The sequence below is a fragment of the Rana temporaria genome, chromosome 4 (genome assembly GCF_905171775.1).
Source record: "Rana temporaria chromosome 4, aRanTem1.1, whole genome shotgun sequence".
In the NCBI taxonomy this organism is placed as follows: Eukaryota; Metazoa; Chordata; class Amphibia; order Anura; family Ranidae; genus Rana; species Rana temporaria.
Genome location: NC_053492.1, coordinates 478,178,501 through 478,203,910, shown reverse-complemented (window position 1 = coordinate 478,203,910; position 25,410 = coordinate 478,178,501). Strand labels below are relative to the sequence as shown.

General features: G+C 48.9%; 1 long non-coding RNA gene across 1 annotated transcript in view; it reads left to right on the top strand.

Moving 5' to 3' along the window:
• LOC120938131 overlaps nt 1–25,410 on the top strand; it is a 332,977-nt gene that overhangs the window by 265,812 nt on the left and 41,755 nt on the right. The window lies entirely within an intron of this gene.

Sequence of the window (25,410 nt, the reverse complement as noted above, 5' to 3'; positions counted from 1 at the left end):
ACCCCTTTGATGGAGATCCTCGGTGTGCCGGTGACATGATATCCTTTGTTCTTCATGCCATAGATGTCTCCAAATCTCAGAACTGGATTCTGCAGATGGCTGCCATTTTTTTTTTTTTGGCAGCCGTCTCTGACAGCGACAACAATAAAGTGAGTTCTAACGCAGAGACGTATACAGAGTATCTATTTTTCTGATGGAATATTAGAATTTATTTATAGATGAGTTCGTCATTTTTCCTATATGGTCGGATTAATCATCTCACAAGTTGTGTCGGCAGCTGGGAAGTTAATCATGCCAACGGCACAAAGCGAGAACTCAAACATTAACCACTTCAGCCCCGAATAAATATTCGCTTTCCTAACACTGAACCGCCTCTCCGCCAATCAGGTGCTCGGGTCTGTTACCTGTCACCTGATTGGCTGAAACGACAGGCACTGTGATTGGACGCCTATGAGGCATCCAATCATAGCAGAGGATGAGAAGAGAGGATGGGAGAAGACATCGAGGAGCGTGGAGGACACCGCCGCTGTGACCCGCTGCCCCACCGAGACAGGTAAGTGGCAGGCGGGTGGGCGGGGGATGCACACTGGCAGCATTTGATGGGCACTGTGACATCAATTTATGTTTTCTTTTCAGTATGTTTGCTCCCCCCAAAAATTTTGAGCACCAGCCGCCACTGTGCCCTACTGACACCATTCACTGCTCTACTGACACCGTCCTCTGCCCTACCGACACCGTCCACTGCACGCCCACTGCCCTACCGACACCGTCCACTGCACTACCGACACCGTCCACTGCCCTACCGACACCATCCACTGCTCTACTGACACCATCCACTGCTCTGCTGACACCGTCCCCTGCTCTACTGACACCGTCCTCTTCTTTACTGACACCATCCACTGCTCTACTAACACCATCCACTGCCGTACCGACACCGCCCACTGCCCTACCGACACCGTCCACTGCACTTCTGACACTGTCCACTGCCCTACGGACACCGTCCACTGCTCTACTGACACCATCCACTGCTCTACTGACACCATCCACTGCCCTACTGACATCGCCCTCTTCTTTACTGACACCGTCCACTGCACTTCTGACACTGTCCACTGCCCTACGGACACCGTCCACTGCCCTACTGACACCGTCCACTGCTCTACTGACACCGTCCACTACCCTACTGACACCGTCCACTGCTCTACCGACACCATCCACTGCTCTACTGACACCGTCCTCTGCCCTACCGACACCGTCCACTGCACGCCCACTGCCCTACCGACACCGTCCACTGCACTACCGACACCGTCCACTGCCCTACCGACACCATCCACTGCTCTACTGACACCATCCACTGCTCTGCTGACACCGTCCACTGCTCTACTGACACCGTCCTCTTCTTTACTGACACCATCCACTGCTCTACTAACACCATCCACTGCCGTACCGACACCGCCCACTGCCCTACCGACACCGTCCACTGCACTTCTGACACTGTCCACTGCCCTACGGACACCGTCCACTGCTCTACTGACACCATCCACTGCTCTACTGACACCATCCACTGCCCTACTGACATCGCCCTCTTCTTTACTGACACCGTCCACTGCTCTACTGACACTGTCCTCTGCCCTACGGACACCGTCCACTGCCCTACTGACATCGTCCACTGCTCTACTGACACCGTCCTCTGCTCTACTGACACTGTCCACTGCTCTACTGACATCGTCCTCTGCTCTACTGACACTGTCCTCTGCTCTACTGACACTGTCCACTGCTCTACTGACACTATCCACTGCTCTACTGACACCGTCCTCTGCTCTACTGACACCGTCCTCTGCTCTACTGACACCGTCCACTGCCCTACTGACACCGTCCTCTGCTCTACTGACACCGTCCACTGCTCTACTGACACCATCCACTGCTCTACTGACACCGTCCACTGCTCTACTGACACCATCCACTGCCCTACGGACACCGTCCACTGCCCTACTGACACCGTCCACTGCTCTACTGACACCGCCCACTACCCTACTGACACCATCCACTGATCTATTGACACCACCCTCTTCTTTACTGACACCGTCCACTGCTTTATTGACACCATCCACTGCCCTACTGACACCGTCCACTGCCCTACTGACATCGACCTCTTCTTTACTGACACCGTCCTCTGCTCTACTGACACCGTCCTCTGCCCTACCGACACCGTCCTCTGCTCTACTGACACTGTCCACTGCTCTACTGACACCGCCCTCTTCTTTACTGACACCGTCCTCTGCTCTACTGACACAGTCTACTGCTCTACTGACACTGTCCTCTGCACTACCGACACCGTCCACTGCCCTACTGACACCGTCCACTGCCCTACTGACACCGTCCACTGCTCTACTGACACCGTCCACTGCTCTACTGACACCGTCCACTGCTCTACTGACACTGTCCACTGCCCTACTGACACCGTCCTCTGCTCTACTGACACCGTCCTCTGCTCTACTGACACCGCCCTCTTCTTTACTGACACAGTCCACTGCTTTATTGACACCATCCGCTGCCCTACTGACACCGCCCTCTTCTTTACTGACACAGTCCACTGCTTTATTGACACCATCCGCTGCCCTACTGACACCGCCCTCTTCTTTACTGACACCGTCCTCTGCTCTACTGACACAGTCTACTGCTCTACTGACACTGTCCTCTGCACTACCGACACCGTCCACTGCCCTACTGACACCGTCCACTGCCCTACTGACACCGTCCACTGCCCTACTGACACCGTCCACTGCCCTACTGACACCGTCCACTGCCCTACTGACACCGTCCACTGCTCTACTGACACCGTCCACTACCCTACTGACACCGTCCACTGCTCTACCGACACCATCCACTGCTCTACTGACACCGTCCACTTCACTACAACCTCTGCAGCTTCTAATGCACGTTGGGAGAAGCTCACAGTGTGCAGTGAATTTAGAATAAGCCTTTTCAGTCCAGGCGAGGAGGAGAGCGGATCAGATTTATGTTTCTCGATGATCCTCATGACACAATGTTGCTCTTTTTTCTCACATGGGATTCAATAACATTTGAAGGGATTTGTTATCTTTCCTTTCCTCACATTTTCGGTGTGACTTTGTGTAAAGGTCGGGCTTTGGCTGTGACCTCACATTACACAACGAGAATTGATTGCGGGATTTGTCCGGAGCGCTAATCAAAGAATAATATTTTACCGACAAACATCGTCCGCCACTCGTTTTAGGTTTTATTTTCTATGGAACTCTCTATACAGATATATTTTGTATTCTCTGTCATCGTTAACATTTTTATTTTTTATTTTGTCCTTCATCTGTAACTTTGATTGAAGCCGAGCTCCAGGCCAACAGATAAATTCAAAGATACAATGGGCCGGATTCAGATACAATTGCGTATCTATCGGCGGGCGTAACGTATCTCAGATACGTTATGCGGCCGTAACTTAGGGCGCAAGTTCCGTATTCAGAAAGAACTTGCGCCCTAAGTTAAGGCGGCGTAGCGTATGTGGTCCGGCGTAAGCCCGCGGAATTTAAATTCTCCATGCAGTGGGCGTGTTGTATGGCAATGAAGGCTGACCCCACGTAAATGATGTTTTTGGCTAACGGCGCATGCGCCGTCCGTGAACGTATCCCAGTGCCCATGCTCCAAATGAACACGCAAAAAGCCAATGCTTTTGACGTGAACGTAAATTACGCCCAGCCCTATTCGCGAATGACCTACGCAAGCGACGTAATCGACGGAAAATTCGACACTGGCCCGACGTCCATACTTAACATAGGATACGCCTCATAGAGCAGGGGTAACTTTACGCCGGAAAAAGCCTAACGTAAACGATGTAAAAAATGCGCCGGGCGGACGTACGTTTCTGAATCGGCGTATCTACCTAATTTGCATATTCAATGTGGAAGTCTAGGGAAGCGCCCCTAGCGGTCAGCGTAAATATTGCACCCTAAGATACGACGGCATAGGAGACTTACGCCGCTCGTATCTAGGCAACATTGAGGCGTATCTGATTCTATGAATCAGGCGCCGAGATGCGACGGCCAGCACTAGAGTTACGACGGCGTATCTGGAGATACGCCGTCGTAACTGCTTTCTGAATCCGGGCCTAAGTATACAAAGGAGCAGTTCTATCTGCATTTCTTTACTGCATATATTCTACGAATTGGGAAAAAGTGCATCACAATGAGAAGGGATGGGGATGCCAGGAACAGATGAGCAGCCCCCCCCCCCCCCGTTCTGCTGCTTATCACTGAAATTGAGAGTCCCAGCAGGTTTCGTCCCTCAGAGATCTCCAGCGGTGAACTGTAAGAGGTCTTCGTCTACCGCCAAACCGTTCCTGGGCGACGCAAAGCTGCCACTTCCACTCCCAATCACATCGCTTTGCTTCATTTTCCACTCCGTGACTCAGCTACGAAGTACAACATTTATAAAACCACGAGCTTTGCATCGGCAGAACGAGAACATTCGCCGCGTTCCCCCCATCGCCCTTTCCGACTGCACGCCGCGAACCAGATAAATCCGTGAAAGATTTGTGCCTCGTAGTCTGGTAACAGCAGGCCTCCAATTTACATGACTTTAAACATATATGAAGCTGGTGGGGGGGGGGGGGAGACTTTCAGTGTCTCAGCGTGATGCCGATCAGCCGCGTTCAGCCGTCGGCCCGCATCGCTCGTGTACATCCTCAATCAGCAGAAAATGGCTGAACCCAGTTTATCAATCAAATTGGCCACGGATCAGAGGACGTCGAACGCAGAGACCGTCCTCCCGGGGGAATTAATTTGTGTATTCAGCAAAAAAAATATTCCAGGAGACGTGGAATAGAGAGGCCGGCTTGTGGTAGTCCAATCGTAGAGAGAATCGTCTTCCCAGTAGACTGCCGGCAATGGCGGTTCTGCAATTTGCGGGTTTCAGAAGCTTCTGCAGCCCCCGAGGTACAAAAAAAGCGAGATAAAGGAAGACTTTTCCCCGGGATACCAATAAAAATCAAATGTTGTGCTTTATACCTGATTGAGTCGAAGCCTTCAATGGCCGTGATTGAGAATCTTTATATCCTGTACACCATGGGTCTCCAAATAAAAGGCCAATTTACTGTCCCATCATTGGTATCAGTGGGAGGAATAGTGTCCCATCATTGGTGTCAGTGGGAGGAATAGTGTCCCATCATTGGTGTCAGTGGGAGGAATAGTTTCAGTGGGAGGAATAGTGTCCCATCATTGGTGTCAGTGGGAGGAATAGTGTCCCATCATTGGTGTCAGTGGGAAGAATAGTGTCCCATCATTGGTGTCAGTGGGAGGAATGGTGTCCCGTCATTGGTGTCAGTGGGAGGAATAGTGTCCCATCATTGGTGTCAGTGGGAAGAATAGTGTCCCATCATTGGTGTCAGTGGGAGGAATAGTGCCCCATCATTGGTGTCAGTGGGAGGAATAGTGTCCCATCATTGGTGTCAGTGGGAAGAATAGTGTCCCATCATTGGTGTCAGTGGGAGGAATGGTGTCCCGTCATTGGTGTCAGTGGGGGGAATAGTGTCCCGTCATTGGTGTCAGTGGGGGGAATAGTGTCCCATCATTGGTGTCAGTGGGAGGAATAGTGCCCCATCATTGGTGTCAGTGGGAGGAATAGAGCCCCATCATTGGTGTCAGTGGGAGGAATAGTGTCCTGTCATTGGTGACACTGGTAGTAATTGTGACCCATCATTGGTATCAGTGGGAGGAATAGTGTCCCATCATCGGTGTCAGTGGGAGAAATAGTATCCCATCATTGGTATCAGTGGGAGGAATAGTGTCCCACCATTGGTATCAGTGGGAGGAATAGTGTCCCATCATTGGTGTCAGTGGGAAGAATAGTGTCCCATCATTGGTGTCAGTGGGAGGAATAGTGCCCCATCATTGGTGTCAGTGGGAGGAATAGTGTCCCATCATTGGTGTCAGTGGGAAGAATAGTGTCCCATCATTGGTGTCAGTGGGAGGAATGGTGTCCCGTCATTGGTGTCAGTGGGGGAAATAGTGTCCCGTCATTGGTGTCAGTGGGGGGAATAGTGTCCCATCATTGGTGTCAGTGGGGGGAATAGTGTCCCATCATTGGTGTCAGTGGGAGGAATAGTGTCCTGTCATTGGTGACACTGGTAGTAATTGTGACCCATCATTGGTATCAGTGGGAGGAATAGTGTCCCATCATCGGTGTCAGTGGGAGAAATAGTATCCCATCATTGGTATCAGTGGGAGGAATAGTGTCCCACCATTGGTATCAGTGGGAGGAATAGTGTCCCATCATTGGTGTCAGTGGGAGGAATAGTGTCCCATCATTGGTGTCAGTGGGAGAAATAGTATCCCATCATTGGTATCAGTGGGAGGAATAGTGTCCCACCATTGGTATCAGTGGGAGGAATAGTGTCCCATCATTGGTATCAGTGGGAGGAATAGTGTCCCATCATTGGTGTCAATGGAAGAAATAGCATCAAAAGTGTCCGATGTGTCCGCCATAATGTCGCAGTCACAATAAAAATTGCTGATCGCCGCCATTACTAGTGAAAAAAAATAATAATAAAAATGCCATAAAATTATCCCCTATTTTGTAAACGCTATAACTTTTGCGCAAACCAACCGATAAACGCTTATTGCGATTTTTTTGGCCAAAAATATGTAGAAGAATACGTATCAGCCTAAACTGAGGGAAAAAAATGTTTTTTTATATATTTTTGGGGGATATTTATTATAGCAAAAAGTAAAAAAATCTTGTATTTTTTTTTCAAAATTGTCGCTCTATTTTTGTTTATAGCGCAAAAAATAAAAACCGCAGAGGTGATCAAATACCACCAAAAGAAAGCTCTATTTGTGGGAAAAAAAGGACGCCAATTTTGTTTGGGAGCCACGTCGCACGACCGTGCAATTGTCAAGTTAAATCAACGCAGTGCCGAATCGCAAAAACTGGCCAGGTCTTTACCTGCACAATGGTCCGGGTCTTAAGTGGTTAAATGGCTAAAATGGCGTTCATGGCTTAAAGGGGTTATACAGGGGGAAGGCCTGCAGCATGTAGTGGCATTCCACAACAGCTGGAAAGCTGTCGTTTTGAGATCCCCGGCTCTAAGCAAACACAACCATGTTTCCAGTCCATAGCGTTGTGACATCAGTGGATCCACCCCCTTACGCGTTGCGTCAATAAGGAAGTGACTGCTTTGAGGTGATCAAATACCACCAAAAGAAAGTTCTATTTGTGGAAACAAAAGGACGCCAATTTTGTTTGGGAGCCACGTCGCACGTCCGCGCAATTGTCAAGTTAAATCGACGCAGTGCCGAATCGCAAAAACTGGCCAGGTCTTTACCTGCATAATGGTCCGGGTCTTAAGTGGTTAAATGGCTAAAATGGCGTTCATGGCTTAAAGGGGTTATACAGGGGTAAGGCCTGCAGCGTGTAGTGGCATTCCGCAACAGCAAAAAGTGGCCCGGTCCTTGGGCCGCCAAATCCTCCGGGGCTGAAGTGGTTAAGGACAAGGTCGATTTCTCCGACACACCATTACCATTGCCGGTCCACTTTATTACGATGCCCGGAGTTGTTCTTCGAGACATTCAATGGATTGAGCATAATATAAAAAGTTAAGAATAATTTAAACTTCGGTATTACCATTTGGAAAACTTTAAAAGTTCACGAAAAAAAAAAAAGTAACGCCGGAGTCCCTCATGAGATAAATGAAAGTGCGTCCCGTAGATTAGCGAGGAGATGACCTTCTGTTCCATTATCTATTCAGGATGTTCTCTCTTTCATTAAATACTGTAGAAACTTCATTTACTTTATAAGAAAAAAAAGTACAAAGTTTTCTCTGCCGTCTCGTCCTCGTGAATTATACATCAGACTAAAAGCGGAGAAGCGAGGAGAGAAAAAAAGGAAAAAGCCAAATATCACATTTAATGCGGCTCCAGCCGAAGCCCGGAAGGCCGGCAAAATCTTTACACAACTTTCTCTGCTAATCAATATCACAAATGCTCCCGTTGTCATTTTCACTTACAGAGAGAAAAGTTATGTGGGCTTCAAGAGTGAGATATATTAGTGCCGGGCGATTCCATCAATAACAGATGGGAATTACCACTCGGAAAAAGAAAAGGAAATGTAGGTCTGAGGAGCCAATAGGAACAGTTACCAAGTCATTTAATTTTTTTTGTGATAAAAAATAAGAAAATATAATAAAGTGTAAAAGGGTTCATACCGCGCTAAAAATCAAAAACTAAAAAGCTGCATAAAAAAACATCAAATATCTCTATGGTGAACCACCATCAAATTCCTCTATGGTGAACCACCCTCAAATATCTCTATTGTGAACCACCCTCAAATATCTCTATGGTGAACCACCCTCACATATCTCTATGGTGAACCACCCTCACATATCTCTATGGTGAACCACCCTCAAATATCTCCATGGTGAACCACCATCAAATATCTCTATGGTGAACCACCCTCACATATCTCTATGGTGAACCACCCTCAAATATCTCTATGGTGAACCACCCTCAAATATCTCTATGGTGAACCACCCTCAAATATCTCTATGGTGAACCACCATCAAATATCTATGGTGAGCCACCATCAAATATCTATGGTGAGCCACCATCAAATATCTCTAAGGTGAACCACCCTAAAACATCTCTATGGTGAACCACCATCAAATATCTCTAGGGTGAACCACCATCAAATATCTCTATGGTGAACCACCCTCAAATATCTCTATGGTGAAACACCCTCAAATATCTCTATGGTGAACCACCCTCAAATATCTCTATGGTGAACCACCCTCAATTATCTCTATGGTGAACCACCATCAAATATCTCTATGGTGAACTACCATCAAATATCTCTATGGCGAACCACCATCAAACATCTCTATGGTGAACCACCATCAAATATCTCTATGGCGAACCACCATCAAATATCTCTAAGGTGAACCACCATCAAATATCTCTAAGGTGAACCACCCTCAAATATCTCTAAGGTGAACCACCCTCAAATATCTCTATGGTGAACCACCCTCAAATATCTCTATGGTGAACCACCATCAAATATCTTTATGGTGAACCACCCTCAAATATCTCTATGGTGAACCACCCTCAAATATCTCTATGGCGAACCACCATCAAATATCTCTATGGCGAACCACCCTCAAATATCTCTATGGCGAACCACCATCAAATATCTCTAAGGTGAACCACCCTCAAATAGCTCTAAGGTGAACCACCCTCAAATATCTCTATGGTGAACCACCCTCAAATATCTCTATGGTGAACCACCCTCAAATATCTCTATGGTGAACCACCCTCAAATATCTCTATGGTGAACCACCCTCAAATATCTCTATGGTGAACCACCCTCAAATATCTCTATGGTGAACCACCATCGAAAATCTCTATGGTGAACCACCCTCAAATATCTCTATGGTGAACCACCCTCAAATATCTCTATGGTGAACCACCCTCAAATATCTCTATGGTGAACCACCCTCAAATATCTCTATGGTGAACCATCCTCAAATATCTCTATGGTGAACCACCCTCAAATATCTCTATGGTGAACCACCCTAAAATATCTCTATGGTGAACCAAAATTGTAAAAAAAACATAAGTTGCGCTAGTAATATAAAAATGACATCAAAGTAAAGTTGAACCTCGGAGTATAATCCGTTCCAGGAGAATGCTCGTAATCCAAAGCACTTGCATATCAAAGTAAATTTCCCCATTGAAGTCAATAGAAACGGAAATATTTTTTTCCGCATTGACTTCAAAGGGATGCAATACCGCATGCTGCAAGAGGTGGGGGGCGCCAGAGAGCCTCGAAAACGGTCGGAAAGGCCAGAGGACACGTCGGCTGACCTCAGCAAACGTCGAAAACTTCAGTGTCTTTCCGAGCATTGCCGAACGGCGCTGTTCGGCTCTGCTTGGCTCTGGCGCCCCCCGCACCTCAGGCCAAATGCCAAATGCAGGCCCTATTAGGTTGAATTCTGCTCGTCTTGCGAGACAACACTCGGAATTCAGAATAAAAAAAAAAAAGTTGCTCGCAACTCAAAACGCTCGTTAACCGCGTTACTCTTAGACCGAGGTTCCACTGTAATGGGAAAAACTTGATTAGTGAAAAAAACAGAATAAATTGAGTCCATACACAAATAAGGAAAAAAAGCACTGATGGAAGGAAACAAGTCCAATGAGAAGACAAAAATCCAGGGTTTGTCCACCTTCACCAAGGAAGAAAGGAGGGGGAACAGGAGATGTAAGAGAGTCCCCCCCGATTGAAGATCAATCCCACTCTGTAAGTGAGTTCTCTTACCAGAAACGGTGGACCCCCTAAATAGCAAGGTCTTGCGCGCAAGCAGATTCAGCCCTCTGCAGGGACAGATGGATGTCCTATATCACTGGAATCTCTGTGGTGTATTCAGACCTCCATGGTGCTCGGGGAAACAACTGCATAATACAAAAAAAAGTAGTCGGCAAGCTTAAAACGTAAACAAAATACGAACGCATGTGTCGCGTAGGGCATAATGGCGTCAGCATGTCATAGCACCGCCCTACATGTTTCGTCATACATGACGTCTTCCTGGGGCCCGTGTACCAGGGTCACGTGGGGCATAATGGCGTCAGAATGTCGTAGCACTGCCCTATATGTTTCATCATACATGACGTCTTCCTGGGGCCACGTGGGGCATAATGGCGTCAGGACGTCATAGCACCGTCCTATATGTTTCGTCATAGGTGACATCATCCTGGGGTCGTGTACTGGGGTCACATGGGGCATAATGGTGTTAGCACGTCATAGAAATGTCCTATATGTTTCGTCATACGTGACGTCTTCCAGGGGCCGTGTACTGGGGTCACATGGGGCATAATGGCGTCAGCACATCATAGCACCGCCCTACATGTTTCGTTATACGTGACGGCTTCCTTTACAAGAAAATATAATAAATCTAAAGCTCAATCCGTTGATATTTTGGTCCTCCTGGTTCCCCTTCCCCTTGAAATTCCAACAATCCTTCCCCCAAAGCCAGGGTACTAGGTGTGAATCCTGTCCTTTCAGCCCAAATCCACCATTGTCAAAGGCTTGTAGACCTCCGTAACATCTCTAAAATTCGCTCCTAATGAAGCCACAAAGCTCCTCATTTACTCCCATGTTATCTCTCACCTTAACTATTGCAAGGCTCTCCTCATTGGCCTACAGTGGCGGGCTGGTGCTCGGGGGGGGGGCGGCAGATGGACCTGACCAACGACCTCCCCCCTGTAGTTGCGCCAGCCCGCCTCCGTGCACCATACCGCCCCTGGTCGCCGGCTTACTTGCCCTGTGCAGAACAGTGTAGTGTCTTCCCCCCTCTGTCTGCTCCATGTCCCCCTTCCTTCTTCTTCTCGTGGGCAATCAGGTCTTTGGACTCCCAGCCAATGGGGTCTCAAGAGACAGTTATTGATTGACCAGGAGAAGAAACAGGAAGACATTAGCGGATATGAATTCACAAGTGGGTGGGCTCGGGGTGCAGTGCCCACCCTTTTTTTTAATCCAATTAGAACTCTAATGTGCTAAAAAAAAAAGACATCGAAATTCATCCGGCACTCCGCATACAGATTAGGGGGCCGGACACATGGATGAGGTGGCGGTGCCCATGCACCCTAAATGAGTGGCCGCCATTGTTCACCTACCTCCCCATGGGCTATTCCCTCTTAAAGCGGTGGTTCCCCCTTAAAAACAACTTTTTTTTATTCCACTGCCCCCCCACATTCCATCACGATTAAGGTTATTATTTTTTTTTCCTGCTGTACATACCTTAGTACAGCATATTCACCCGTGCATCCGGGTTGCGAGTCCCGCGGGAGTGGGCGTTCCTCACATGATGTTGATTGACGTTTTGCCCAAAAACGAGCTCTCCCCCCGTCGCGTAAGCCGCGTCACGATTGGCGAAAGGAGCCGAACGGCGATGCGCATGCGCAGTATAGAGCCGACTCGCCGTTCGGCTCCTTTCGCCAACCGTGACGCGGCTTACGCGACAGGGGGGAGCTCGTTTTTGAGCAAAACGTCAATCAACAGCATGTGAGGAACGCCCACTCCCGCGGGACTCGCAACCCGGATGCACGGGTGAAGATGCTGTACTAAGGTATGTACAGCAGGAAAAAAAAAATAATAGCCTTAATCGTGATGGAATGTGGGGGGGCAGTGGAATAAAAAAAAGTTGTTTTTAAGGGGGAACCACCGCTTTAAGTCTATCATGAATGTTGCCAGACTCATCCACCTTACCAACCGCTCAGTGTCTACTACCCCTCCCCTCCAAACCCTCTACTGGTCTCCATTCATTGTCCTCCACCCATCTCCAACAATCCCTACACTTGTCTCCATTCATTGTCCTCCACCCCTCTCCACCAATCCCTCCACTGGTCTCCATTCATTGTCCTCCACCCCTCTCCACCAATCCCTACACTGGTCTCCATTCATTGTCCTCCACCCCTCTCCTCCAAACCCTCCACTGGTCTCCATTCATTGTCCTCCACCCCTCTCCACAAATCCCTCCACTGGTCTCCATTCAGTGTCCTTCACTCCTCTCTGCCAATCCCTCCACTGACTCCCGATCGCCCACCAAAATTACATTCAAAATACTCACAACAACATACAAAGCAATGCACAACTCCGTCACAAGCTACATCACCATTCTTATCTCTAAATATCACCCAAACTGTCCTCTCTGCTGCTCCTTAAGACCTCCTACTCTCAAGTTCCCTTGTCTCCTCCTCCTATGCTCATCACCAGGACTTCCTCAAAGCCTCTCCCATCTTCTGGAACTCTCTACCTCAATCAACTAATTTCTTATCACTTCCATCAGATCATTCCCCACAGTTATAACCTTTTGTACAACTTTTCCCCACTCTATTAGATTGTAAGTTCTCATGAGCAGGAACTTCTTAAAGCGGGGAGGTCCGACTAAAAAAAAATATATTAAAAGCCAGCAGCTACAAATACTGCAGCTGTTGACTTTTAATAAATGGAGACTTACCTGTCCAGGGTGCCCGTGATGTCGGCGGCCGAGGCCGATCATTCGCTCAGCTCTCAGCTGCCCCCACCGCCATCCTTGGTGAAGAAACCAGTAAATGAAGCCTTGCGGCTTCACTTCCTGGTTCCCTACTGCACATGTGCGAGTCGCGCTGCGCCTCCTCACTGGTCACTGGTCTCTGGGACCTGTGTGTTTCCCAAAAGACAGCGGGGAGGACAGTGTAGGTGCCGGACATGACGTAGGTCACCGCGATCACCGCGGTGATCTATGTCAGGAAGTGAGAGTGGGTATTACACAGGTATCTGCTCCCTCCTCCCCCAAAATGTGACACCAGAGGGGGGGAGGTATCCAAAAAGTGGAAGTTACATTTTTGGGTGGAACTCCACTTTAACCCTCTTGTATTTTATTGTATTGTAACTGTATGGTCTCCCTTTTATATTGTAAAGCTCTGTGTAAACTGTTGGTGCTTATATAAATCTGGTTATACGTTCATGGCTTTCATGGCTTAAATGACTAAAATGGCGTTCATGGCTTAAAGGGGTTATACAGGGGTAAGGCTTGCAGCCTGTAGTGGCATTCCGCAACAGCTGGAAGGCCGTAGTTTTGAGATCCCGGCTCTAAGCAAACACAACCTTGTTTCCAGTCCATAGCGTTGTGACATCACTGGATACACCCCTTACGCGTTGCGTCAATAAGGAAGTGACTGCTTTGTGTTTCATTGTATTGTAACTGTATTGTCTCCCTTTTATATTGTAAAGCGCTGCGTAAACTGTTGGTGCTTACATAAATCTGGTTATACGTTCATGGCTTTCATGACTTAAATGGCTAAAATGGCGTTCATGGCTTAAAGGGGTTATACAGGGGTAAGGCCTGCAGCGTGTAGTGGCATTCCGCAACAACTGGAAGGCCGTAGTTTTGAGATCCCGGCTCTAAGCAAACACAACCTTATTTCCAGTCCATAGCGTTGTGACATAACTGGATCCACCCCTTACGCGTTGTGTCAATAAGGAAGTGACTGCTTTGTGTTTCAACACAATAAAAATTTCCAGCAAGAAGAAACAGGATCAATGCCGGAGGCAATTTACAGCGCACACTTAGCACAAACCCGCTTTTAGGACGTATTTAGGTACAAATTTCCACTTCTATAGGGCATCTATACAGCTCCGTGTATAAAGGTGTCACCACAGTTGTCACAATACTACAATCGTGTTGCAACCAATCTTCGAAAGCCCTGTGTATGTCAACTGTAAAGCAGTGAATGGAACCCTTCCCCCCCGCCGGATGGATGATGTGCGATTAACTTGATAATGGGAACATCTACCTGATAACATTCTTCACGTTGTCATGGCAACAAAATCATCCAAATAATGCCGGTATCCATCAACAACACATTTCCAAGGATTCTCACCCTTGATCCAATACATTTGGGCCTAAGGGGAGGTACAGAGCGGGTGCCATGAGTATCGCAAAACACATAAGTTTCCATGGTAACCCAGTCATGGTTACCAAGGCTTACAGATACCCCGGTCAATGAAGCTGCTGAGAAGAGTGGTTGGCTTTCTATATGAGCCGAGCTCTTTGTATCTGTTTTTCCTCCAACATCTCCGTCTCCATCGCCATGAATTTTTTAATTTCATTTTGCATAGTGAAAAGTTGACTATTAGTACATAGAGTGAAGCTGTATTCACTTCAATCATCCAATTATAAGTATGTATTTTTTTTTTTATTGTATTTTATATTCTAGAATTCTTTTTTTTTTAATTACACCATTGGCAAGACTCTCCGATGACATTGCTCTTCCCAATGGTGTCATCTCCTCCATATACATTCTGAGCCTTCTGTGGATGTCCTGCACCCTCCTTCATCAAGAACTCAATGCCGGCACATTGCTTCTGCTTGGAATCCATTATTTACCTGCAATGAAAAAGGAGGAGGAGAGTACCGTATTTATCGGGGTATACCGCGCGCCGGCGTATAACTCGCACCCCAAGCTTAGAAGGGAAGTTTAGGAAAAAACTTACATTTTGGATGCTCAGCCTTGTCGGTCTCCGTCTGCTGTCGGTGTCCATCGGCGGCCTTGTCCGGCGTCCGTCTGCGGCCTTGCGCGGGGTCCGTCCAGCCTTGTCGGTGTCCATCTGCTGTCTTGCCCGGCTTCCATCGGTGGCCTTGTTTGGAGTCCGTCTGCGGCCTTGCGCGGGGTCCGTTCAGCCTTTGTCGGTGTCCGTCGCGTCCGTCTGCCGGTCCGTCCAGCCTTGTCGGTGTCCGTCTGCTGTCTTGCCCGGCGGCCTAGTCCGGCGTCCGTCTGCGGCCTTGCACAGGGTCCATCCAGCCTTTGTCGGTGTCCGTCGCGTCCGTCTTTCGGTCCGTCCAGCCTTGTCGGTGTCCGTCTGCTGTCTTGCCCGGCGTCCATCGGCGGCCTAGTCCGGCGTCCATCTGCGGCCTTGCACAGGGTCCGTCCAGCCTTTGTCAGTGTCCGCCGCATCCATCTGCCGGTCCGTCCAGCCTTGTTGGTGTCCGTCTGCTGTCTTGCCCGGCGTTCATCGGCGGCCTTGTCCGGCGTCCGTCTGCGGCCTTTGCACAGGGTCCGTCCAGCCTTTGTCGGTGTCCGTCACGTCCGTCTGCCGGTCTGTCCAGCCTTGTCGGTGTCCGTCTGCTGTCTTGCCCGGCATCCATCGGCGGCCTAGTCCGGCGTCCGTCTGCGGCCTTCCACGGGGTCCATCCAGCCTTTGTCAGTGTCCGTCGCATCCACCTGCCGGTCCATCCAGCCTTGTCGGTGTCCGTCTGCTGTCTTGCCCCGCGTCCATCGGCGGCCTAGTCCGGCGTCCGTCTGCGGCCTTCCACAGGGTCCGTCCAGCCTTTGTCAGTGTCCGTCGCGCCCGTCTGCCGGTCCGTCCAGCCTTGTCGGTGTCCGTCTGCTGTCTTGCCCGGCGTCCATCGGCGGCCTTGTCCGGCGTCCATCTGCGGCCTTTGCACGGGGTCCGTCCAGCCTTTGTCGGTGTCTGTCGCGTCCGTCTGCCGGTCCGTCCAGCCTTGTCGGTGTCCGTCTGCTGTCTTGCCCGGCGTCCATCGGCGGCCTTGTCCGGCGTCCGTCTGCGGCCTTTGCACGGGGTCTGTCCAGCCTTTGTCGGTGTCTGTCGCGTCCGTCTGCCGGTCCGTCCAGCCTTGTCGGTGTCCGTCTGCGGTCTTGCCCGGCGTCCATCGGTGGCCTAGTCCGGCGTCCGTCTGCGGCCTTGCACAAGGTCCGTCCAGCCTTTGTCAGTGTCCGTCGCGTCCGTCTTTCGGTCCGTCCAGCCTTGTCGGTGTCCGTCTGCTGTCTTGCCCGGCGTCCATCGGCGGCCTAGTCCGGCGTCCATCTGCGGCCTTGCACAGGGTCCGTCCAGCCTTTGTCAGTGTCCGCCGCATCCATCTGCCGGTCCGTCCAGCCTTGTTGGTGTCCGTCTGCTGTCTTGCCCGGCGTTCATCGGCGGCCTTGTCCGGCGTCCGTCTGCGGCCTTTGCACGGGGTCCGTCCAGCCTTTGTCGGTGTCCGTCACGTCCGTCTGCCGGTCTGTCCAGCCTTGTCGGTGTCCGTCTGCTGTCTTGCCCGGCATCCATCGGCGGCCTAGTCCGGCGTCCGTCTGCGGCCTTCCACGGGGTCCGTCCAGCCTTTGTCAGTGTCCGTCGCATCCACCTGCCGGTCCATCCAGCCTTGTCGGTGTCCGTCTGCTGTCTTGCCCCGCGTCCATCGGCGGCCTAGTCCGGCGTCCGTCTGCGGCCTTCCACAGGGTCCGTCCAGCCTTTGTCAGTGTCCGTCGCGCCCGTCTGCCGGTCCGTCCAGCCTTGTCGGTGTCCGTCTGCTGTCTTGCCCGGCGTCCATCGGCGGCCTTGTCCGGCGTCCATCTGCGGCCTTTGCACGGGGTCCGTCCAGCCTTTGTCGGTGTCTGTCGCGTCCGTCTGCCGGTCCGTCCAGCCTTGTCGGTGTCCGTCTGCTGTCTTGCCCGGCGTCCATCGGCGGCCTTGTCCGGCGTCCGTCTGCGGCCTTTGCACGGGGTCTGTCCAGCCTTTGTCGGTGTCTGTCGCGTCCGTCTGCCGGTCCGTCCAGCCTTGTCGGTGTCCGTCTGCGGTCTTGCCCGGCGTCCATCGGTGGCCTAGTCCGGCGTCCGTCTGCGGCCTTGCACAAGGTCCGTCCAGCCTTTGTCAGTGTCCGTCGCGTCCGTCTGCCGGTCCGTCCAGCCTTGTCGGTGTCTGTTGCGTTCGTCTGCCGGGGGTTGCAGCGTTGTGTGTTTGAGTTTGGTGCCTCGGTCGAGCTGTGCAGAGCCGGATTTACGGTGTGTTCGGCTCCTCTCGTGGCTCCCAAACAAAATTGCCTTATTTTTTTTCCCCACAAATAGAGCTTTCTTTTGGTGGTATTTGATCACCTCTGCGGTTTTAATTTTTTTCCAACAATTTTGAAAAGAAAGCAATATTTTTAACTTTTTGCTGTAATAAATATCCCCCATAAAAAATTATAGGGCCAGATTCTCAAAGGGCTTACGACGGCGCAACGCCATTTGCCTAGCCAAGTCCTAATCTGGCCCGGCGATTCTTAGAATCAGTTACGCATAGATATCCATTAGATCTGACAGGCGTAAGGCTCTTACGCTGTCAGATCTTAGATGCATTTTTTTTCCCGCCGCTAGGTGTCGCCGACGTCGTTTTCCCCGTCGTCTATGCAAATTAGCTATTTACGCGAGATTCCCGAACGTACGCGCGGTCGACGCAGTGCCCCTGCTATATGAGGGGCAACCAATGTTAAGTATGGCCGTCGTTCCCGCGTCGAAATTTAAAAAAGTAGGTCGTTTGCGTAAGTCGTCCGTGAATGGCGCTGGACGCCATTTACGTTAACGTCGAAACCAATGACGTCCTTGCGACGTCATTTAGCGCAATGCACGTCAGGAAATTTTAGGGACGGCGCATGCGCAGTATGATCGGCGCGGGAACGCGCCTAATTTAAATGATCCACGCCCCCTACCTGGATCATTTGAATTAGGTGGGCTTGTGCCGGAGGATTTACGCTACGCCGCCGCAACTTTACAGGCAAGTGCTTTGTGAATCAAGCACTTGCCCGTAAAACTTGCGGCTGTGTAACGTAAACGAGATACGTTACGCCGGCACAGTTTTACTCCAATCTACAAGAATCTGGCCCATAACATTTTTTTCCCTCAGTTTAGGCCGATACGTATTCTTCTACATATTTTTGGTAAAAGAAAATCGCTTATATTAAATGCAGCCAAACACTGAGTGCGACCTGCTTTGCCTGCAATGCAGACCCGTCTCAATAGGACCCGCTGCATCCAAGGAAACACAACCAGCGGCACATCAAACACAACCTGAGTGCCGTCATCTACGCTGAGCTACTGAAGAAAATAGGAATCTGCTAACCTACATTCCATGTGTGCTTAAAACACGAGTCAAATGCTGGAAATCATCGTCCATCTACCAACCTCTTAAGATGCCTACAAAGAAATGGAATCTTAAATGTGATATCATCTGGAAGACCTAATCCATCAGTCTGAACCCCCCTAGTCACTGTCACACGTGGGTTTCCTGAATGGCTAATGAGCCGAAGGGAACATCTGCCATCCAAAACATTGATTCATCTAATAGGTGATTTGCATATCTTTTCACCGATGGAAGCGACACAAAGACACAACTTTTGTCAAATTTACAAACACAAACTCACTAATACAATGGACAAGTATGAGTGTTTGGGGAGCATTCGATGAGGTTCCTACAAGGAAGGGTCCATGTAGTTGTAAGGAGAATTAAGAAAAATTCCACTAGAAAGAGCTGTTGTGACGCTAATAAGTCACCCCCCCCCCCCCCCCCCGCACCCCACCCACAACCACCGGGCCAGGGTTGTGGGGAAGAGTCTCTTGTCTCCATCAAAATGGGGACAAGGTGCTTTGCCCAATGCACCCCTCCCATGTTGAGGGCATGTGATCTGGTATGGTTCAGAAGGGAGGGTTGCGCTTGCTAGTCCCCCACAATTATTGACCTGCCAGGCTGCATGCTCAGATAAGGGTTTGGTCAGTGGCGGCCAGTGCTTCATTATTTTGAGGGGGGCAGCAACAAAAAAACACCCGCCACCCCCTGTCCATCCGTCTGTTCGTCAGTCAAACCCCCACCTCCCTGTTTGGACAGTTGATCGGCAAACCCCACACTTACCCCATCTAGGTCGCGGGCCTGCATCTCCTCTGTATCTCCTTCTTGGCATCTCCTCCTCAGTGTCTCCTGCTCAGAATCTCCTCCTCTGCATCTCCTGCTCTGCATCTCCTCCTCTGCAGCTTCCCCCTGCGTCTCCTCCTCGGCAGCTTCCCCCTGCATCTCCTCCTCGGCGGCTTCCCCCTGTGTCTCCTCCTCTGCGGCTTTCCCCTGCGTCTCCTCCTCGGTGGATTCCCCCTGCATCTCCTTCTCTGTGGCTTGCCTCTGTTTATCCTCCTTGGTGGCTTCTCCCTGCGTCTCCTCCTCGGCAGCTTCCCCCTGCATCTTCTCCTCGGCGGCTTCCCCCTTTGTCTCCTCCTCTGCGGCTTTCCCCTGCGTCTCCTCCTCGGTGGATTCCCCCTGCATCTCCTCCTCTGCGGCTTGCCTCTATGTCTCCTCCTCGGCGGCTTCCCCCTGTGTCTCCTCCTTGGCAGCTTCCCCCTGTGTCTACGCCTCTGTGGCTTCCCCCTCCGTCTCCTCCTTGGCGGCTTCCCCCTGCATCTTCTCCTCTGCGGCTTCCCCCTGTGTCTCCTCCTCAGTGGATTCCCCCTGCATCTCCTCCTCTGCGGCTTGCCTCTATGTTTTATCCTCGGCGGCTTCCCCCTGCGTCTCCTCCTCAGCAGCTTCCCCCTGTGTCTCCTCCTCAGTGGCTTCCCCCTCCGTCTCCTCCTCTGCGGCTTCCCCCTGTGTCTCCTCCTCAGTGACTTCCCCCTGTGTCTCCTCCTCGGCAGCCAATACTGTTGCTTCACCTCTCAGCCAATCGGGTCCCAGGATCAGCTTCCTGATTGGCCGGGAGGGGAATCAGAAAGACAATAGTGAATATTAATTTGCTATTTGTGTATACTTGCTCTGCACCCCGAGCCCACCCTTTTTTAAGCCAATTGGAGCCTCAGTCTGGTATGGCTGCCTGCGGGGCCGAGCCGCTACATGCTGCCTGCCACCCGCCGCCATGGAGGACAAGACTCTGGGCTGAGCCACTACACTGTGCCTGCCACCTGCCGCCATGGAGGACAAGACTTGGGGCCAGGCCGCTACACGCTGCCTGCCACCCGCCGCCATGAAGGACAAGACTCAGGAGCTGAGCCACTACATGCTGCCTGCCACCCGCCACTATGGAGGACAAGACTCCGGGCTGAGCCACTACACTGTACCTGCCACCTGCCTCCATGGAGGACAAGGCTCGGGGGCCAGGCCGCTACACGCTGCCTGCCACCCACCGCCATTGAGGACAAGACTCGGGACCGAGGCACTACACGCTGCCTGCCACCCGCCGCCATTGAGGACAAGACTCGGGACCGAGGCGCTACACGCTGCCTGCCAAAAAAAGAAACACCAGCTGCCTCTGTTCAATAATTTGAACTTTGCAAAGTTAAATTTCACTGAGCTAAGGAAAAATCCACATGCAAAGTGAAACTTCCCTTGCAAAATGAACATCTTATTCTCCCTTATTAAATAAAACCCCAAGAAAGACTGCAAATGAACAAACTATTGACGACCAGCAGCGGGTTTATTGCCCTTTTATCACAACCTTTTCTCCTTTTTCGCCGCCTCGTTCAAAGTTCTTTGTCTTTCCCTATTGCCACTAATTGAACTGCAGACAAATGTATTGATATAGTGATCAGCCGCAATGCATTATCTGCGTTCTGTATGGACAACAGAATCTGACCTATAGGGGGGGGGGGGGATTGTAACGACCGAGCCGGTTATTTAAAAGGCCACAAATTAAGTCCAAGGAGTCGGGGGGGGGGGGGGGGGTCATGTCTCTGATGGGGCAGTTAACAAAGAGGTCACCTATACATTCAACCCGCACATTACGAGGGGAAATGATCTTCTCCATTCATGAGAGAGAGAGAGAGAGAGAGAGAGAGAGAGAGAGAATAGACCCAACGTTTATAGGGATGGGGGATGGGGGGGGCGTGTAAAATAACACAGGTTGTAAATTTTAACTGCAATCTGATGATTAGTTACAAAACGTCTTCTTGCTGTATGGATTAACCAATGACGGCTTATAAATAAAGGACATTTCTGATCAATTAGGAGGATCCCAGTGCAGGTCGTATAACATAATACAATAAAACACCCGAATAAACAACGCGGCGTGTTCAATGCTTGTTGTGAGATTCCTGAATACATTGCAAATAAATAAAACAAACAGAATGGAGGAGCAAAAAAAAAAAAAAAAGTATTACAATGTTCAGTAATGTATCTCATAGTGATTTCATTATAAATGTATCATTATTAACCACTTAAGCCCCGGATCTTTAGGCAGCTAAATGCCCAGGCCAGGTTTTGCGATTCGGCACTGCGTCGCTTTAACAGACAATTGCGCGGTCGTGCGACGTGGCTCCCAAACAAAATTGGCGTCCTTTTTTCCCCACAAATAGAGCTTTCTTTTGGTGGTATTTGATCACCTCTGCGGTTTTTATTTTTTGCGCTATAAACAAAAATAAAGCGACAATTTTGAAAAAAATTCAATATTTTTTACTTTTAGTTATAATAAATATCCCCCAAAAACATATATAAAAAAAAAAATTTCCTCAGTTTAGGGCGATACGTATTCTTCTACCTATTTTTGGTAAAAAAAAAATGGCAATAAGCGTTTATCGATTGGTTTGCGCAAAATTTATAGCGTTTACAAAATAGGGGATAGTTTTATTGCATTCTTATTAATTATTTTTTTTTTACTACTAATGGCGGCGATCTGCGATTTTTTTCGTGACTGCGACATTATGGGGGACACTTCGGACAATTTTGACACATTTTTGGGACCATTGTCATTTTCACAGCAAAAAATGCATTTAAATTGCATTGTTTATTGTGAAAATGACAGTTGCAGTTTGGGAGTTAACCACAGGGGGCGCTGTAGGAGTTAGGGTTCACCTAGTGTGTGTTTACAACTGTAGGGGGGTGTGGCTGTAGGACTGACGTCATCGATCGAGTCTCCCTATAAAAGGGATCGCTCGATCGATGCAGCCGCCACAGTGAAGCACGGGGAAGCCGTGTTTACATACGGCTCTCCCCGTTCTTCAGCTCCGGGGAGCGATCGCGAGGGGGCGGCTAGAAACGAATAGCCTCGCCGTCGTCCCGGATCGCTCCCCGAGGGAATCCGACCGCCGCATGTAGCGGGGGGGTCCCGGTCACACCCCCGACCGGCGGAAAGGCAAGGACGTACCTGTACGCCCATTTGCCTGTACGTGCCATTCTGTGGACATACATATACATGCGGCGGGCGGGAAGTGGTTAAAGTCATAATATACTGAAGCCACTTCCATACCGAAAAAAGTATACTCCCAACAGTCTGGCATGTACATGGCCACCATCCCTGGGAGATCAAAGAAGAAAATATCTCTAAAAATTGGGATTTTGTGGGCAATGAAAAAAGGGTTCAGAAAATATATATAAAAAATATAAATTTAATAGAAAAATTATTAAATGACAGAAAGATACATACACATACAAATTCAAATGGTGTGTATTTGTATGTATATATCTTTCTGTCATTGTATAATTTTTGTATAATTTTTCTATTAAATTTATATTTTTTATATATATTTTCTGAACCCTTTTTTCATTGCCCACAAAATCCCAATTTTTAGAGATATTTTCTTCTTTGCCACTTCCATATCGCGCCTATTCTGGCATTTCTCTCCTACAAAAAAAAAACATATATAATGTTTGGGGGTTCTGAGTAATTTTCTAGCAAAAAAATGATGATATTTCTGTACATGGGAGGAGTCTGATACGTATGTACATGGGAGGAGCCTGTGATACTTATGTACATTGGAGGAGCCTGTGATACTTAAGTACATGGGAGGAGTCTGATATTTCTGTACATGGGAGGAGTCTGTGATATTTCTGTACATGGGAGGAGTCTGATACGTATGTACATGGGAGGAGCCTGTGATACTTAAAGGGGAGTTCCACCCACAATTTCACTTTTTAAATATAAATACCCCTGTAATACACAAGCTTAATGTAGTCTAGTAAAGTTAGTCTGTAAACTAAGGTCCGTTTTGTTAGGTTGTTACAGCATTTAGATAGTTTATAATCTAGAAATAGACTGTGGCCATCTTAAGTGTGGGCATCATGAAGCCAGACTGTATGACTTCCTGGATTTCAGCTTTGCATATCTCGCACATGCTCAGTGCACAAGCAATGTAATAGGTTTCAGTCAGGTTTGCAAGGACTACTGGGAAACATGATGCCTATCCCAGAAACCCTTGCAAATAGCCTAGGCAAATAAGGAGGAGGAAGTAATGAAGGACTACAAAATAAAGGTATTTACAAGCAACAAATTAAAAAAAATTGTCCATTCTGAACACTATGAGATTAGAGCATGCAGCACAGACAAACATAAAAAAAATGGGTGGAACTCCACTTTAAGTACATGGGAGGAGTCTGATACTTATGTACATGGGAGGAGTCTGTGATACTTATGTACATGGGAGGAGCCTGTGATACTTAAAGCGGGGGTTCACCCAAAAATACATTTTTAACATTACATTCTGCCGAAATGTCCTAATCTAGATAAAAATATATATATATATACTGTATATACACACAGTAGAGATAACATAAAAGAAGTTTGTTTGAAATCTTTGCAAGTTTATTAAAAATAAAAAAGGAAAAAAAAACATGTACATAAGCATCACAGACTCCTCCCATGTACACAAGTATCACAGACTCCTCCCATGTACACAAGTATCACAGGCTCCTCCCATGTACACAAGTATCACAGGTTCCTCCCAGTTGATTGACAGGCCTCCGACCGTCGCATACTGCCCGTCACGAGTAGCCGAAAGAAGCCAAACTGCGAGTCGGCTCTATACGGCGCCTGCGCACCGATGTTCGGCTTCTTTCGGCAACTCGTGACACGCAGTATGCGACGGTCGGAAGCCTGTCAATCAATTAGGAATGCCCAGTCCCGCAGAAGACATACCCGGAAGCGGCGGTGAAAATACGGTATGTACGAAAAAAAAAAAAAACAGCCGATTGTCATTAGGACAACCTGGCTGAATGTAATGTTAAAAATTTATTTTTTGGGTGAACCTCCGCTTTAAGTACATGGGAGGAGTCTGTGATATTTCTGTACATGGGAGGAGTCTGATAATTATGTACATGGGAGGAGCCTGTGATACTTATGAACATGGGAGGAGTCTGTGATACTTATGTACATGGGAGGAGCCTGTGGTACTTATGTACATGGGAGGAGTCTGTGATACTTGTGTACATGGGAGGAGCCTGTTATACCACTGTGCATGGGAGGAGCCTGTGATACTTATCTCCATGGAAGGAGCCTGTGATACTTATGTACATGGGAGGAGTCTGTGATACTTATGTACATGGGAGGAGCCTGTGATACTTATGTACATGGGAGGAGCCTGTGATACTTATGTACATGGGAGGAGCCTGTGGTACATAAGTACATGGGAGGAGCCTGTGATACTTATGTACATGGGAGGAGTCTGTGATACTTATGTACATGGGAGGAGTCTGTGATGCTTATGTACATGGGATTTTTTTCCTTTTTTATTTTTAATAAACTTGCAAAGATTTCAAACAAACTTCTTTCATGTTATCTCTACTGTGTATATATATTATCTAGATAGATTGACAGATGGAACAAAAAGTGTGGAAAATACGGATTTTTTTTTAACTCTGTTGCAACTAGGATGCTTATTTTAGCAAACCCAGTCGCTGAATTAATTTGCGCAGCCGTTGCCCCCGGGACCGGCCTCTTTCGTTGATATCGCCGTCTCGTGAAAAAAAGGCTAATTAGCTGAAATATGTTGCAGCAGCAAAAATGTGTGAAGGGAAATTGTAACAACAAATTGAACTGTTGCTGTTCCTTCATCCCCTCGTTACATTGTCCCCCCGGGGTGGGCGGGATGAACACGGCGCCGCATTGTTTCTACATGTAGCTGGATGGATCTCTTTGCTTTATTTGCGTCCTTTAAGAATTAAATGGGAGGTTCGCCCTAAAAACTACTTTCTAGTATTACATTGGCCCCCCACATTACAATACAATTATGCCTATTATGTTTTTTTGTATGCTGTACATACCTCGGTACAGCTAATTCACCCGTGGCTTCCGGGTTGCGAGTCCCGCGGGATTGGGCGTTCCTAACATGCTGGTGATTGACGTGATGACCAAAAACGAGC